The following is a 17,002-nucleotide window of genomic DNA, read 5'->3' as shown; positions in this document are numbered from 1 at the left end:
TCCAGGAAACACAATGGAATCAGAGAATCCAGTGCTTATTGGATTCCGTACATACCAATGAACTACAGCAAATATTTGCTACTCAGATAGTATTGTCTGGAGACCCGCCTTCTAGGGCACGTTGCTAAGCTGGTTTCCTGGCGGGTCTCGGCACTGATTTTGCGCATGATGAACATTCTAGCCATGTGGCTTGTTCAGTACACTGGGTGGCATACTCGCTGCTTTTTTTCCCTGTAGACGTTTACTCCTTAGAGTCTTCTCTGAGAGCTTAAACTATTTCAGGAAGGAAGAGTTGTAAGTGTGGTTGTGGTATAAAGGATGGTATATAGAAAATAAATGCAGTGCATTTGAAGAAATATAGCGATGATAAATAGGAATGCATTCATAGTTTCCGTGAATGCCGCACATTTTCTGCCAGCTGCAGAGTTCTTTTTATGTATTATGAATACTTCACTGAAGACTCCAAAAGCACAGCTACTTTTTTTTTTTAGAATTTTCTTAAACATAAAAATTTGAATGCAGACCTATCTATATTAATGTATTTGTGGGCAATGCATTCTCCCCTAGTTGTTCTATATTTCATTCAATTTAACCACTGACTTTACAGTTCTGTGGAAAAACCAAAATATTGGCCCTGCTTTTCATGTTTCAGTAATTAACTTTGAATTGGAGTGACATCAATATTACACGTGTAGTTTTTCACATAAGTGGGAGCAAGTGGTACTGACGCTCTTGCCTGTGTCTGGAAGATAAGTGCTGTACAGTATTGCTTATTTCATGTGATTTATTCTTTTTTTGTTTCAGTTGTTTACAAAAGTGGTTATAGCATGCCCACAGAGTTTCACCAATGGTATCCCCAAGAGAAGCCCTGTCTGTAATTTTTGTGACTTAAATGGCCTTTTACAAACTACAGTAGATACAGATGGGTGCCCTGCACTCAGCTCTTCTTGCTGTACTCCAGCATTGTGCTTACTTGCTGTAGGAGTGAACCACTGGGCCAAGCAAGCTTCAGCATTTAATTGCCTGATCTACGCCTACATGCGTACAGCAAAGAACGCTTTGCCATTAAGCAAAAGAGACAAGACAGGTGAAGTGATAAAAGTTGGCTAAACACAGGTCATTCTCGGGCTTAACATTAGTCTTACTCTTGGCTGGGTCTCTAAAAATGTTTCACAGTGGTTTTTGGTAAAAAGGTCCTTGTCTTCCTCTAAGAAAAGCACTTCATATATGCAATGGGAAATGTCAGGAAGAAGCTTAACAATGTTGAATGAAGTCATGCATCTGACAGGCTGTCTGGGCAACTCTTCAGAGTCTACAATTTCCCACATGCCTTTACTTTTGTCTTCTATTTGTCCAAAGATCATACTGGGTGTACAATTAACGAAAATCTTCTCAAGGCTTCATTATTCAATCGTAGCAGCTTACGTAGGCTTCACAGACCTGGAAAGGGAAAATTGTAGACTACCACAAGGCTGAGAAAACCATGAAATTCCTGGGAGTAAGGCAAGAATTTGGTGTATAAAGTGCTGGGCTGATTCCAAGGCTTGCTTCTTAGGCAACTACATGCCTTGATTAAGGAAGTGTTTCCCTGTGGTCTCTTTCAGAGAAGGTCAATGTCTACCTTCCTATCTAACATGTTGCTCAATAATAATTTTCTTGTCAAGTGACATTTGTGAAGATCCAATAAGAATATTACATTCAAACAGGAAGGAAAGTGATACATAGATGTTAAGTAAAGTATGGTGTTGTTGGAGTCCCCTAAATTTAGAACCATGTGTTAGGTATCCAATATGTGCTATATTTTTTATAGCAACCCAGTTATGACAGGTGCACATCCTTATGCCTATGAGATCAAAATTATTTAATGGGATTTCAGATATTCATATGGAAAGCAAGAAAATAAATGGGGTAAGCATGATGACAGAACCTGCTGGTGGTGTGTCCTGCATTCTCCCTGATGAGATGTGGACAGGAGATATTTAGGAATAGAGAATTTGTGCTTTATGTTTAAATAATAATGACCCTAGTTAGAAACACGGCCTAGATATTGTTATATGATATAAAATTAATTGTTCTCTCACAGGGAAGAGTGAGAAAAGAAGTAAAATAAGGAAACAGAAAATAACTCCTTAGTGAGTGCATAAACTTAGCAGGGGTCAATGAATCTATTTGTTGCATTAATGGCTATTCAGTATGTTGAATATTAGTAGAGCAATTGATTAGTTTGAAAAGTTTGGGGGACTTTTTTGCATTCTATTCCCAGTGTATTAATTTTACCTTCAGTGCAAAGTCAATTTTTTAAACTTGAATTTTCAAAAGAAACTATTCTAATAAGTTCTATTCCCAACTTGGATGTCCTTTTGTTTTTTCATAATCACCTTTAGATTTTTAAAAGTGCTAATTAGAAATAATTTCTAAATTACATCTCTCAGAAGTTCTGAAGTTTCTTGCTTTTTCCGCCTTTGTAAAATTTTAGGAAAAGAGTGTTTTTCCCTCTGGCTTAATTCTATTTTGGGCAAAATCTTTGGAGACAATTTGGTGCAATTTTTACAAAGTTTCTTTTAAAATTTGTTTCACTGAAATTTATAGGACAGTTATAGATTATAAATGCTTGATTGTAAGGGTTCTATTTTTTCTAACAGTAACTCATACATAAAATGTTCAATTTAAGCTACACAAGCTTTCAGAGACAATTGTTGATATCTGATAATGAAAATCATTATTTCAGTATCATACCGCAGAGGAATCTTATACATATCTGAGAAGTAGATAGGTTAGTCCTATGAAAGATTATCTATTTTAGGATCTGAAAAATATGGTTTTCTCAGAATATGGTTAGCTTTGAAGTACAAAATAATACTTTATGGTGTCATAGGATTTTGTATCTATGTGAAGCCCATATCTTCAGAGTGTTTAAAAAGCAGAGGAAATAAATAAAACATCATCAATAGGATACAGACTTTTTTTTCTAATTTCCAATTTTTCTGCAATTATTTTTGAGAGTGTTATGGTTTGGAAGTAATGAAAGACATTCAACTAAAGATGTGATTAGTTCTTTTAAAAAGCTGGATTATAATTCCAAAAGGAGGTTTCCACATTGCCTAAAGAAGATAATTAGTGTCATAGCCACTAAACATACATGCTAAAATTCCATGATGAGAATGGTGAATGTAGCATATAGAGTCTGTACTATGTGTTGGGAATAAATCACTTGGACACAAAATCCCGTGTGTGAGAGATTCTAGAAGCTTCCTGAAGGTTCTTTGGAGATAATGAGGAGGGCCAGGGACTGGGAGAGTTTCCTTAGTCCAAGGAGTGTTGATCTGGGATTTCTTTAGTCTGAGGATTAATCTGGGATGATCACTGAGTTTAAGGAATATGAGAGGTTATTTGTTATCCTTAATGACTCAGGTGGACAATGTATTCTAATATATTACCTGCATTGATCCTGCACTCAAACAGTAACGTTTATGTGGGGAAAAATGCTCTATTGACTAACAAAAAGGACAATTGTGCTCAAAAAGCTTGTCTAAGAGTTTACCTGAGATTCAGATCTGTTGCTTCTGCATCCAAGTTCAATGTTATTCCTGCCACAACCAGAGGAAGAACAACCGTTCTTAGGCATTTTACAGCATGTTTGTTGCAGTTTTAATTAGAATACTAAGCTACATAGAATGGCTTCTTTTCCTTGCTTGGAGGGGTGGGGAGTAATGGAGTTTATACTGTGCAAAAGATTTGTCTTGAATACATGGAGAATCCTAACTCAAGAAGAAACCCAAGCATTTACTTTATAAACGCACAGGTCTGAGTGTTTCTCAGAAGAGAAATATAATTAAAATAAGTAGTCATAAAGACATGGATATTCGGTTCCTGGCAGGATACCCTGTCCACACACAGTCCTGGCTGAGCCCTTTAGGAGCTGACAGCACAGTGCTGGCTGGTGTGAGCACCGTGGCCCTGCCCAGGGAGATGGCAGTGTGGCAGCAGGGTGAGAGTTGAAAGACCCAGCACGATCTGCACATCCATAACCCATCTGCTCATCTGAGGCAGCTCCTGCACTCGGTGCCTGTCTGCATACCAAGACTGACCCTCAAGTGCGAATAGCAGCTATATATATATATATAATCACTATACATAATTCTATATATATACATGTATAGCTTGTAAGGCAGGTACAGAGAGCTCTTCTATCCCTAAATGGCCACAGCAGCCAGGAAATTCATCACATCTCCCATGTGGGTGCAGCAGCTCAAGCACTTGGGCCATCCTCCGCCGCTTTCCCAGGGCATCAACAGGGGCTGGATGGAAGTGAAACAGACAGAATGCCAAGACAACCTCAGGAAATTCTACAAGGGCAAGAAGTACAAGCCCCTGGAACTGGGGCCTGAGAAGACTCGTGCCATGCACTGCCACCTCAACAAGCACAGGACCAAGACCCAGCAGTGGAAGGAGCGAATGTACCCGCCACGCGAGTTTGCAATCAAGGCCTGAGCCTGCCTGGCAGTGGCAACGCAATAAACACACACACACACACACGCGCGCGCACACACACACGCACACACACGCACATGGCTTACTTAATAAGGTTGTTGAATAGTGAGATTGAATGTGAGCTATACACAGTATCAAACTATTCTTTTGATTTTTTTTTTTGAGTTCAAAATTCTGACATACATTTTGTAAGCCTCAAAATACCCAGTGAAGTCAGGTTTTTCTGTGAACACAGTCTAGTGGATAATGAAACAGTGCATGTTGTCTTACCTGTTCATTATTTTCCTGCCAGACGCTCCTCACTTTCAGATTCCTGGGATCCCATTTACCTGCCCTGTTGATATTGGTTTATGTTACTCCTTTTGAGGAAATCCGTCTAAGTGTACAAGCATATGGAGATAAAACCCAATTTTCTACAAACCTTGCGCACTATTCCAATAGTACTGTATAAAAACCCAAAGAACTAAAAACAAACCACTAATAAACCTTTAACGAGCCCTGGCATGCATGAGATATGCTACCTCCGGGATAACCGGTTGGTGTTTCTGCCCGTCAGGGTCACAGGTTGGCATGGCTCCTGGCCCAGTACTAAGCATCTGGAGAGCAGATCAGAACTCTGTTTTCCTTCCAGTCCTCCAGGCATCTGCTCCTTTCTTTGCCCCTGGCTTACAAAGGTTGCGTTGTTGGACTCTGAATTTGATGGAAAGCTCTGCTCTTTGAACTACTTGTCAGAAGCAAGGGCAAAACCAGTCATGGTCCCTGGGTGGTATGCCCATTTGCTTCTCTGCTTCATTGGTTTGCTGTGGCCAAAGGATCTTACCCTGTGCTCCTGTGGTCCATTTTATTAAAACATGGATTTATTCTACAATCTGACTCTTAATACAGGTTACAGCTCCTATGGTGTACTTTGATGTGAACTTACCTGTTTTGCTTATAAGGAATCCTAATATAGTTCCAGAATTTTACTCTAATGTATAAAATAATATCTAATTTTATGAAAAGCTGCAATTACAAGGTGTTCAATAAGGGATTATGCTCAATTTATATTGCAAACTTAGCTTATTTTTTCCTAAAAATAAATACTTTCCTATAGCTGAGATAATGAGTACTTTCTGTGTTTAGATTGCTGATAAACTATTAAATAAGAAACTTTGAACAGCATATTTTATAGTCTCATTTTTTAGGTTCATATTCGTAAAGACTGTGAAGTTTGAAACATTAAGGTGAAAGGAAAAAGACTACACCATTAGCTGCACACTACAGAAGCACGTGAGAATACCAGTATCCTCTGAACACATCAGATGTCAAAGTTTAAAACATCTTTTCCTTTGCTTCGGATGGATATATGTGACATTGTTAAAGATTGTTCTAGGAAAAAAAAATCCTGATGAACCTGAAAGCACCGTGAAGGTAGACTCTGAAGAAGAAGCCAGATCTAATTAAAAACTTCCTTTGAAATGCTGGTTTCTACCTTGGTGATGAAACACTTGCTACTTAATTTACAGGTTGTGTAATCGCATCCCCAATGTCACAAGCCTTACACATTTAAGCACTTCTCTGAAAATTCATGCACACTTAAACTGCATAGGACTTCATTTGCTTAGATTTCTTTTTCCCGTGTCTTTTCTCTTTGCGCCCTCCCCCAGTGTGGCCGTAGGGTAGAGCAGCATGTCAGTCTCCTACCACGCGATTCACAGCCTGTTACTGCACACAAAACGTTTTTGACTTTCAGAGCAGAACTGCAGTTTGAATTTTATTCATGGACATTTTTTGAGTGCTTCTACATACATGGTACCTATCCTTTGATCATTTTAAGGATCATGCACATGAAATAGATTTCAAGCTTGGTGGCTGAAAAATGTTGTATGTTCAATTATATAATATTTAAATTATTGGAAAAATTTTTCTCGCTTTCTATGAGTTGCACTGAACACAACTAGCTTTAGATTTCTGACTTGCTTCCTTAATGCATCACCAATGAAATTAATGCGTAGAGCTTAGAGAAATAAAGTTACATGCTGAATTCTAACAAGTCTTGTAATTTTGAAACAGAAAAACATTCTAATTGACAGCAACCACCTGCACTGTCAGCTAGGAAGACTTAAGACACACCTCGGCTTTAATGCGACATTGCTGAGATGACATCATTGATATTATCTCATTTATTTAAATTGCTGCATAGTTGAAGCCTTCTGTTTCTTTCCTTCTGTTTCTTTCATTCTTTTATATTCTCCAGCTACTGTGATTTTGTGGGGGTGATGTTAATGGTAACAGCCAATGCGCTGTGAGTAGAAGTGAAGAATCTATAATAGATAATCCTGTTTATTTTAATAGCCTGTGGAACTTGTTTTAGTTTGACTGTAGAAGTTTGACTGTAGAGTTGATTGGAGACATACCACATTTTGTGTGCAATGGGACTACATTTGTCACTTATGTGGGAGACTTGGGTTCAGTTTTTGGGCGCCTTGCTTTGGCTTAGTCCATTCTTGGCTGTTATAGACATCTTTTTTTTTTTTAAGATTTATTTATTTATATTGGAAAGACAAATGGAAATGATCTGACTTGCTCTTCAGCTACCAAGAAGAAGATTCTCAAAATACCCACGTCGGACGATGAGCACGGACAATAAGAAAAGATCTGAGTCTAAGGAGAACACTGGATACTGATCACATTTTTATTATTATTTTTATTAAAGATCCACTAATTTATTAAAAAAAAAGATGGACTTCTATGTAATATGAGAAGCAGAATGGACACAGAAGATGAGAATCTAACTGTATTGGCAGTTACCCGAGTATACAGTAGCACTCAAACCATCAACCAAAGACATTGATTCCTAGGAGTAGGGGGGATTTAGAAAGATCTTGAGTGAGAGAGATTGAGGTTTGAGCCAAACTTTGAAATACAGTATTGTTCATACTTGCACATTAAAACCCTGGCTCGGAGTGTTAAATGACCCATATAATTTCTCCATCATGATTTGTAGATCTGTATTTACTGCCAACAAGTCTTTTCAAATTCAGCTCTGGCATAAGCTTCTATGATTTTCTATTGACCAGAGCTTTGGACAAGCAGTACACACATTCATGCATTATAAAACCATCACCAGCTAAAATTTTTAAAGATTTATTTATTTTTATTGAAAAGTCAGATATATAGAGAAGAGGAGAGACAGAGAGGAAAATCTTCTGTCTGATGATTCACTCCCCAAGTGAGCACAATGGCCAGAACTGAGTCATACCAAAGCAACAAGCCCAGAGTCTCCTCTGGGTCTCCCACATAGGTGCAGGGTCCCAAGGCTTTGGGCTGTCCTCGACTCCTTTCCCAGGTCACAAGCAGGGAGTTAGATGGGAAGTGGAGCCACCGGGACAGAAACTGGTGCCTATGTGGGATCCAGGCATGTTCAAGGCGAGGACTTTAGCTGTTAGACTACTGCGCCAACCCCAATAATATATTTTAAATCAATTTTGTTAGTTCTGGCTCAGAAAAATTCTCACTCAAATTGATACATTTCATAATAACTTATTTAAACAGCTGGTGTTAAAGCTAAAATGAGGCAGACACACTTTCCTAATAGATCAAATTCAGTTGAAATATGTCTAATACCTTGTCATTTTATTATCTCCAAAAATCATGTTTTAAGAAAGCATGTAAAAATCGCTGTTGAGCTTTTTGTGACCAGATGAGCAGTTTCTTTTTTCTTTTTCAACATTTTCTTCTACTTATATTCAACATGTCACAACCACAGAAAATACGCTGAGAATGAAATGAAACTTTATTTTTAAATTTGCTCCCTGATTGAATATAAGAGTTCAAAGCGTATTTTCCTTAAATTCTGCAAGAGCAAGTACAAAGTACATGAATACTGTACTGAGAGTTTCAGCTCGCTTTTCATTTTAATTTTTCAAGTTATGTTCAAACTCCAGTCAAGGTAGCAAAAAATGTAGAACTGAATCTAAGAAAGGAAAATGGATACCAGAAATCCACTTGATAAAATCTGCTAGGCTTGGCTGGGGCAAAGAACTCAGGGCTGACGGGTTTGGGGGAGATGACGGGCCTGTTTCTGTCCATGGTCCTGTACCGCATTGTGTGGGGAGTTTTAGCCCTAAGGACGGGTTATGTTCACAGTTTGATATCTGAACCAAGAAGGGAGCAGTCACATCACTGGAGTGAGACACTGTCAGCGCGGAATGTGGTTTGACTACTAATATCTCTCAAAAAAGGGAAAATCCTGAGTTTTGTCTGTCATTCTGAAATATTAACTTTCATTGAAGTTCTAAGAAGTCTTAAGGTCATTTTGTGTAGGATGATATGAAATTGGTGGTAGAAAACAGATGAAAAGTCAGTCATGGGCCTGTGATTATTTCTGTACTTCTCTGTTGATTATTATTAGACAGTAGGTAGAGTGAGAAAAGAAAGATCATTTTGTATAAAGAAATGAAAAATATATTCCAAAAGATGTAGAATAGCGGTGCTGTGCCATCATAATTCAGTTGGAAGGGTGTTGTGTCATAAAGAATAAAATAGCTAGACTTTTGACTAATCATTCATAATATATAGATTATTCCTTGTAAAATTTTACAAAACTTGTAAAAATACTCTATCACGCTTATTCTGGGAACTAGATTGAGCTGTAAAAGTTTGTCATGTACACAGAATGTGGCCTTGGAGGAAATCCATTTCCATGGCACCGTTAATTCTAATTGTGCACCCTGTCTCAATGGGGAAGGGAAATAACATTTCTGATATATTATTCTAAAATTACTGACAATACAATAGTTGTGATTAGCAATGAGTCATCATGTTAAAGAGAAACTGGAATATCATTATTACTTAGAAATGATACAGTTGAGGCCAGTGCAGTGGTGTAGCGAGGTAATCCGTCACCTGCCGCGTTGACATCCCAAAGGACGGCCTGGGAAAGCAGTGGAGATGATGGAAATCAGGAGTAAAACTCATTATTTTGAAATATTTTGAAATATTTACATTGCTTACTATTTTGAAATGGAAAGATAATTATTAACCTGTTGATCAAAATAAATTGCATCATATACTCTTAACTATAAGAGTGTCGAGGAAACACACAAATATCTTTTATGACACAACGTGGAATTGTTATATTTCTCGTTAAAAAGTTACTCCGTCCTCAAATTTCTAATTAAGTGCTTCTGCTTTCTTAGTCACTAGTGAAATAATTAATGAGCAAAAACAAAACACACACACACACACACACACACCACCCTTCTCTTGGACTTTTCTCTCCCCAGGAAAAGATTGACATCGCCCCAGGAGTATCAGCCTCACAGTTTGAGAAACACTGTCCCAGTGAGACAGAAAATCAGCTAATTGTAAGAACAATTTGCAACCTCCAGGTGATTGGGAAAACAGAAGCACACTGCAAGCTATATCATTATGTAAAGTGACAAAACACAATTCTTGCATAGAAGGGCTTAGCCTTCTGAAGCTGAAGTCTTTAGAAATACAAGGATGGCATGTTTCCAAAAAACAAGCATGGCTTAGATCCCACTCAGCTTGCATTCTCTCTCTGCCACTGTATCTGGTCTAGCCTGTGTGATCAGACTGAATTTTAGAAATAATGTTCCTTTTTATAATCTCTGGCAGGAGTTATAATAATGAAACGATGCATCAACACATTGTGACAGTAAATCTTCTGAGAATTTGTATTCTGTGCTGGCAGGAGCACTTTGTATCTTCCTAGTAATTTTGGTTATAAAAATTGTCATAAATGTAAAGTGATCACAAGAATTTAAAAAACGTGTCTCGGGTATTTGATAATAAATCTTTCAATTATAACAGTCAGCATCCTATTTTAGAATTTCACCGTCAGTTCAAAACTACACATTTATGACTGAGGTCTCCTGGCCCAGCCTGCCCCACAGAGGATTTAACCATTCCCACCTTGAAGGTTTGACCTGAAGATTTCGACATGGCCAGTGTTTGTAAGGAATGAAGCCATAACTTCCAAGGAGACTGCTGGGGACAGAAGTCAGTGAGGTTTTACTATGCTTTCACTGAGATGAAACTCACTGCTAAACTTTGTCATGCTCTAACATAAATAGCTTTTGTGTCTAGGATGTGATACGGTAATCTTTTATTCCTAGTTAATTCATTGTAAAGACTTTTTGTATTTGAAAGGCAGAGTAACAGAGAGAGAGAGAGAGATACACTTACAGACAAAGGGAGAGAGATCTTCCGTTTGCTGGTCTGCTGGTTCACTGGACAAGTGGTCACCATGGTTGGAACTGGGTCAGGCAAACCCACAAGCACAGAATACCATATGGGTATCCCAAATGAGTGGCTGGGCTCAAACACCTGGGCCCATTTTCTGTTTCATTGTCAGGTGCATTTAGTGGGAGCAGAAAGGGAAGCTAGCAGCCAAGACTTGAACTGGCACTCTGACAGGGGTTGTGGAGTGTACCTGGGGTGATTTCAGCTGCTGACCCACACTGCCAGCCTGATATTTAGTTTCTCACTTTCTCAAATCACCATTGATGATCATTACGCAGTAACGGAAGCCAGTTCCACTATTTGAAATGTTTAGTGACTTAGATAGCCAAATGCATCGATCATTTATGAAATGCAAGGACAGCACAGTGCTTTCAAAGGAGTATAGGATAATCATGTCCATGTCGATCTCTGGTGTGATTATGCACACGGAAATTAACTAACTTTCTAATTAAACACGGAGTCTCATATTCAAAACTGAAAAAAAACCAGAGACATTTCGGTGATGGTTAAAAACGGGATAGCCAAACAATAGAGAAATTTGGAATTAAATACATCAGATGGCATGTAATGCTAATAGATGGAGCTAAATAAAGTGAAAAATAAAATCACTCATGTTTTCTGTTTTATGTTTTTTAATGTATCAGCTGCACATGAGTATAAATTATAGTTAAAATAGTCCACGCAGCACTGGTTTTACTCTATGCCGTCTCTTCTTGTCAGAGGCTGGCATATCTAACTTGTCCACTACGTTATCTGGTGTTTATGCTTGTATGCATATGTAAAAAACTTATATTTATAGGAATGTATTAAAATATTTTGTTAGAAAATGGCAGTTCTATCCTTTCTCACATTATGCTCTTTCTTTTCTTTCTCTCAGTATGGTTACATTACAATTATCAACTCGTTGTCCACTGCTTAAATTATGTGGTTTCATAATTTTTTTTTGCAGAAATCCTGTTATGTGTTCTGATTAGCTTTTGCCTCTTCCATAATTCTTTGCTTCTCTCGAGGGTATTGATAATTCCTCTTCTACATGCGTCATTTCATGTAAATATATGAAATATATATGATTCATGAAATATATATATGATTCATATTTATGATATATGATTCACATTTATGATATATGATTCGTTACTTAATTCATCTGTTCAACAGGCAGACAGAAAGAGAAAGAGAGCGACAGAAAGAGATCTTCTCGCGGCTGGATCCTTGGGGTCTCCAGTGGAAGGGTTCTTGGGGGTTCCTCTAGATTGCTGGTGTCTAACTGCTCAACACGACTGGCGCCTGGTCTTGTGATACTCAAGTGGCAATTGAGAAAACAAAACCAGAGAAGATGTGGAGGTTACTTTTAAAGTCCTTGCTTTTGAACTGGTTCTCAAGATTTCTGCTCAAACTAGAGTGAGCCGAGTAGCTCTAGGCTGCACAGAGGAAAATAGGCTAGAAATGAAGGCTTGAGCTAGGCAACCGACGTCCTGTAAGAGCCCCGAGCTCCAGAAGAGGGGGCAACGACCTTCTCGGCAGCTGGGTATCTACCACTGGAGATTTCCCTCAACTGTTACTGTAGATCTTTGTTCTGGGACTAACCGGGAGAATACAACCCAGATAGCAGAATGCGTATTGCTGAATACCACAAATCACTGCTTCTACAATTAACTATGCACATAACCACTGGTAAAATGCAGATTCTGATTCCGTGACTAGAGTGCAAAGCAAATCCTGAGCTTCTGGATTTGTTCCAAAATCTCACCAGGTGTCAATCTTGCGTTCCCCAGGCCATGTTGACATGTTGCAACATTTCATCTCCACATAGAGCTCCCATTTCTTAGTGCAGAACACTTCTGATTACATTTCCACAGCTAACAAGCGTCCTTTCTGTGTCAAGGCTTGTGAAGCAAAGCTCCTGGTGGCAAGAGGCAGGGGTGGGGGAACCGGTAGCCTTCCTCTGCAGCTTTTCACAATGAACTTCCTTTTATCTGTTAGCTTGCATTCATACGGCTTCCACTTTCTCAGCTTTGTAGAATTCTGTGCTACACATCACCTTACTTTTTTTTTTCTCCACAGAGAGGGGAAAACCTGGCATCTTTTTATCCCATGGCAACTAGAATTCCCGTAACAAAAGATGGCTTAACAAGATAAAAGCATGCACATTTATTTAACATAAGTTAGCCAGGATCTGAGCGCCTTCAGAACCGGAGAAGACTGTAAGGTTTAGGAAATAGTGTGCATTTTTATGAGCAGCCGTGCATGCATACAACCAAGGGCAAAGTGATATTTTGTAGTAGTCATCCGTTGGGAGGGAGGGTGATTTACAAGATACGTTTTATCGTCTTGACCTGTAGGTAGCGGTAGGAACGGCAATGTTATGACCTACTGTCAGGGAAGATTGGCCAGAGTTTTTGTTTGAGCTGCAAGGCAGTGGAAGGTTAGAGTAAATTTCCTGCTGTGGATTCCTGCATCTCCTCCAGTTTTAAATACTGGTTGCATCAAGAAATCTTTTGCAGTTTTGCATTCAGGGCTCAGAGATGGTGTGGTCTCCATTGCATCAGCTCTCTCAGTGATTGCTGACCCATTCATTATCTAAGGCTGCATTGATACATACTACCGGGCACCTCCCAACTCCGGAATAAATACTTTTTAACAAATGTGTTTAATATCATTTCAGTGGAGCTTCAAAAAGGAGTGAATTCATTTTGTTACTTAGCTGTGAAAACTGAAGATAAAATTGATGATAGTCATACCAGACAATGACACATAATCAAAAGCATTTAAAGGAGCTGATTCCCGGTCTCAGCTGTGCTATTATTACTATTTTTTCCAAACATGTTTTTTCAGTGAATTTTCCTTCATTTGCAGGATGCTCCTGAAGCTGGATACCCCGTTAGGAACGAGAGATTGCTATCACTTCGTTCCTTTCCGTGTGTCAGCTTACAACTTGCCAGCCAGGGAACTCGCAGGATGCAAAGGAGTCAGACGTGAAAGAAAGCTGTTACTGTCTGGAGGGAGGCGCCACAGTGCGACGGGCTGGCAGACGAGGGACAACGGAACGCACCACCAGTCAGTTGAGCACTGCAGGTACAGGATTGAGGGAGGTTTCTGAAATGTTCCAAAAATCTGCAGCAGATTCCTAGTGAAGTTTTTCCTTTCAGTTGATATAAAATGTGATTGCTGTGAAATTTATGATTCAGTGAGTTCTATACACACACACACATAATCATGAACTCATCAGTCTATCAAGGTATAATACAGTTCCATTGGTCTGCAATTCTTCCTTCATCATAGCCTGTACATTCAATGTTCATATGGTCATAAGTTAGATTTCCTAGGGTTTCAGTGCCATATAAATAGAATAATATACATATCTTATGTCTTCTATTTGTATATCCTATGACTAAGTTCAATCATATCAATGTTTTCCTGACTCTTGAATTTGTTGCATAAGTGGATACTTTATTCATTTTTATTATTCAAGGTCATTTTATTCTTAACCTTTGTAATACTGTTCCAAAAATATATCCATATTTCTAATAATCGGCAGGCATAACTACTCTTGCATATTTTTTTTCCACATGTATTTTCATTGCTCTTGGGCAATTAGCACTGCAACTGCTGACATTTAGGCAGATGTATAATTAACTTGGTGAGAAGTCAAATAACTTTTTATTCCTTCTGGCAATGTCCAAGAGTTCCAGTTGCTCTGCCTCCTTAGCAAAGTTTTACATTGTTGATTATTTTATATCTGAGCTAATCTAATGTGAATGAAGTTCTCAGTGTGAATATAGCTTATAAAAACTGGTTAATAATGTTGCAGAATCAGTTTTCATATGCTCCTAAGTCATTTGGATATCTTCATAAAAATAGCATTTAGGTATCTTCCTTATTCATATCCACATCTTTAAAATTTCTTTAAACATGTCCATAATTTCTCCCTCGAATTGCACTATTTTGTAGTACTACTAAAGGTTAATTTGCTTGCTAAGTGTGGCTCTACTTGTGGAATTCTGATTCTATCCCGTTAGTCTATATCTTTGCTGTGCCGGGGTACTTAGCCAAGTGGGACTAATTGTATTTGCTAGGAACTGTTTTTTTTTTTTTTAACAAAATATTAAGCTTCCTTTATTCATGCACAATGGTTATGAACAATTGCTTCTTGATAAATCACTTTGACCAGTTAGTGTCTTTCTAAAGATTGAACCATTTAATCCAAGCTGAATTCGTGATTGGAAAAATGTTTTGCTCTGTTCTATTTGTATCTCCAGGGTCTGTAATGATGCCCTCTTACTCCTTTTATGCACATGTGTATTTTTTCCTATTAATTTTTGTGGGAGTTAGTTGATTTTATTAACAACTTCCAGACAGACACCTTTTGTTTTCACTAATTTCTTATACTTACTTTTTCCCCCCTTTCATTGAATTCTCTTCTTAACCACTCTCCTTCTTTTGATTTGCTTAAATTGTCCCTTTTAAAAATTTCTTAATGGGGATGCTTAAAAAATCAATTTGAGAATCTTTTTCTTTTCTCATAACAACATTTATGTCGTCATATTTTTTTTTAGACTCTTCTTTATCCAGAGTGCATTGCTAAGTGCGACATGCTGCGTTTAACTGCAGTTTGAAGTATTTCTGACTTTTCATTAGGCCTTCCTCTTACAGTTGTTTAGAAATGTTACCAATTTCAAAAAAAAGTTGGGGATTTTCTGTTACTGATTTTCAGATCAAATCCACTGTGACCTGAGAATAAATTCTTGCTGTTGTTCCAATTCTAGAATTCTAAGTTCCATTTTATTGTTGAGACTATGTCCATCTTGGTGACTATTCAATGTCAACTTGGAAAGAATGAAATTTTCCACTATTGCTGACTGGTGTGTTTTATGTGTATATATCAACTAGGCCAAGCTGATAAATAGTGTTGTTCAAATTTTCCATACCCTTACTGAGTTTTGGTTATTTTGTTCTGTTAGTTTACTGAGAATTTGACTCACAGTAGTGTTATACAGTAGAGGGCTGGGGAGGAGAATTAACTGGGAGGAAAATCAGGAAATAGTAGAAGATTTTAATTAGTAAATACAAATAATATATCATAAATTTACAAAGGAAACTGGTTTCTGGAAAATGGAAGAAATTAATAATACAGTTTTTAGGAAGTTGCTTCAATGACTTATGTGATAAAAGGGCATGGTTTATGCATGTCATGGTAATGGAAGTTGTAAAAATATTTAGAATTTTGAAAATACTGTTAGTATGATTTAAAAACAAGTCGTATATAAAATATGAGGGAAAATGAAATCAATTTTGAGGCAAATTTTTGAGGCTTGAAACAAAGCCATTGCTTAGAGATATAATGAAGGCTTCATAAGAGGGAGATTTAGAGAAACTCTCAGACGGAAATTTTGTGGATGTTTGGGGAGCAGTTAGATCAGATATCATTACATTACATTACTCTGAAGTTGGTGGTTAAATAAAAAAGAAAGAGAGCATCAATTTGGGAGTTAACAATATACAAACAAGTCTTGAGACTAAATAGAGTGAAAACCTGAGTCACCATGATGGCAGGTTTTGTGGTGAAGAGGCTGCTTAGTTCCTCCGTGTTCCATGGTGAGTGTTTGTACTTGAGGCCTCTGTGCACTTCCCACTGGGAGACCACAGGTACTTGAACTCCTGTACTCCGTACAGGAATCCAGGCTGAGTTCCTAGATCCTGCTTAGAATCTGGTCACTCTAGGATTGTGTGGGCATTTCAAAATTGCACCCCCAAGAGAAGCAAACTCTGTCTTTTTACATCTCTTTGCCTCTCAGAAAATGACAAATAAAAAATAAAACAAGAATAATGAGCATGGGGCAAGCAAAGCCTGTAGACCGCACTGCTTCTGAAATGAAAAGAAAGTGTTTTAAGAAGGAAGTGATTAACATTGTATCCAATGTTTCTTGGATTTTTGTGAATAAGAGTTGGAAAAAAAAATGAGACTCCTTGATTTAGCAATGTAGGCTTACTTCTGAATCCTGAGTGAGTAGATTGCTTCTACCGTGTTTGTAGGAGAAGGGTTTCATGTTGTACCGTTAGGAGAGATACAAGCTATAACAACATAATAATATATATGAGTTAACTACAAGGTGGAAGATGGAAATAGTTTGTGGGTAAAAGATAGATAAATAGGTGTTTATGTGAAAGAATGTTGAATTTTCAGGTGGTAGAGAGGATGCTGTGGTGCAAGGGTGAAGCCAGAGACTCAGGAGGAAGGCTGGCGGATGCAGTAATGCAGCAA

General features: G+C 38.0%; 1 long non-coding RNA gene across 1 annotated transcript in view; it reads left to right on the top strand.

Moving 5' to 3' along the window:
- Positions 1–6,127, top strand: part of LOC121170869 — a 68,243-nt gene extending 62,116 nt beyond the window's left edge. Inside the window, exon 3 of the long non-coding RNA XR_005886063.1 lies at positions 5,676–6,127. This is a non-coding gene — a long non-coding RNA (uncharacterized LOC121170869). The remainder of the gene's footprint in view (positions 1–5,675) is intronic.
- Positions 6,128–17,002: the final 10,875 nt, after the last annotated feature.

This window comes from Ochotona curzoniae, unplaced genomic scaffold (genome assembly GCF_017591425.1).
Source record: "Ochotona curzoniae isolate NIBS_2020 unplaced genomic scaffold, NIBS_Ocur_1.0 scaffold_2476, whole genome shotgun sequence".
Taxonomy (NCBI): Eukaryota; Metazoa; Chordata; class Mammalia; order Lagomorpha; family Ochotonidae; genus Ochotona; species Ochotona curzoniae.
The sequence above is the reverse complement of the archived record's forward strand: the minus strand, read 5'-3'. Positions and strand labels throughout refer to the sequence as shown.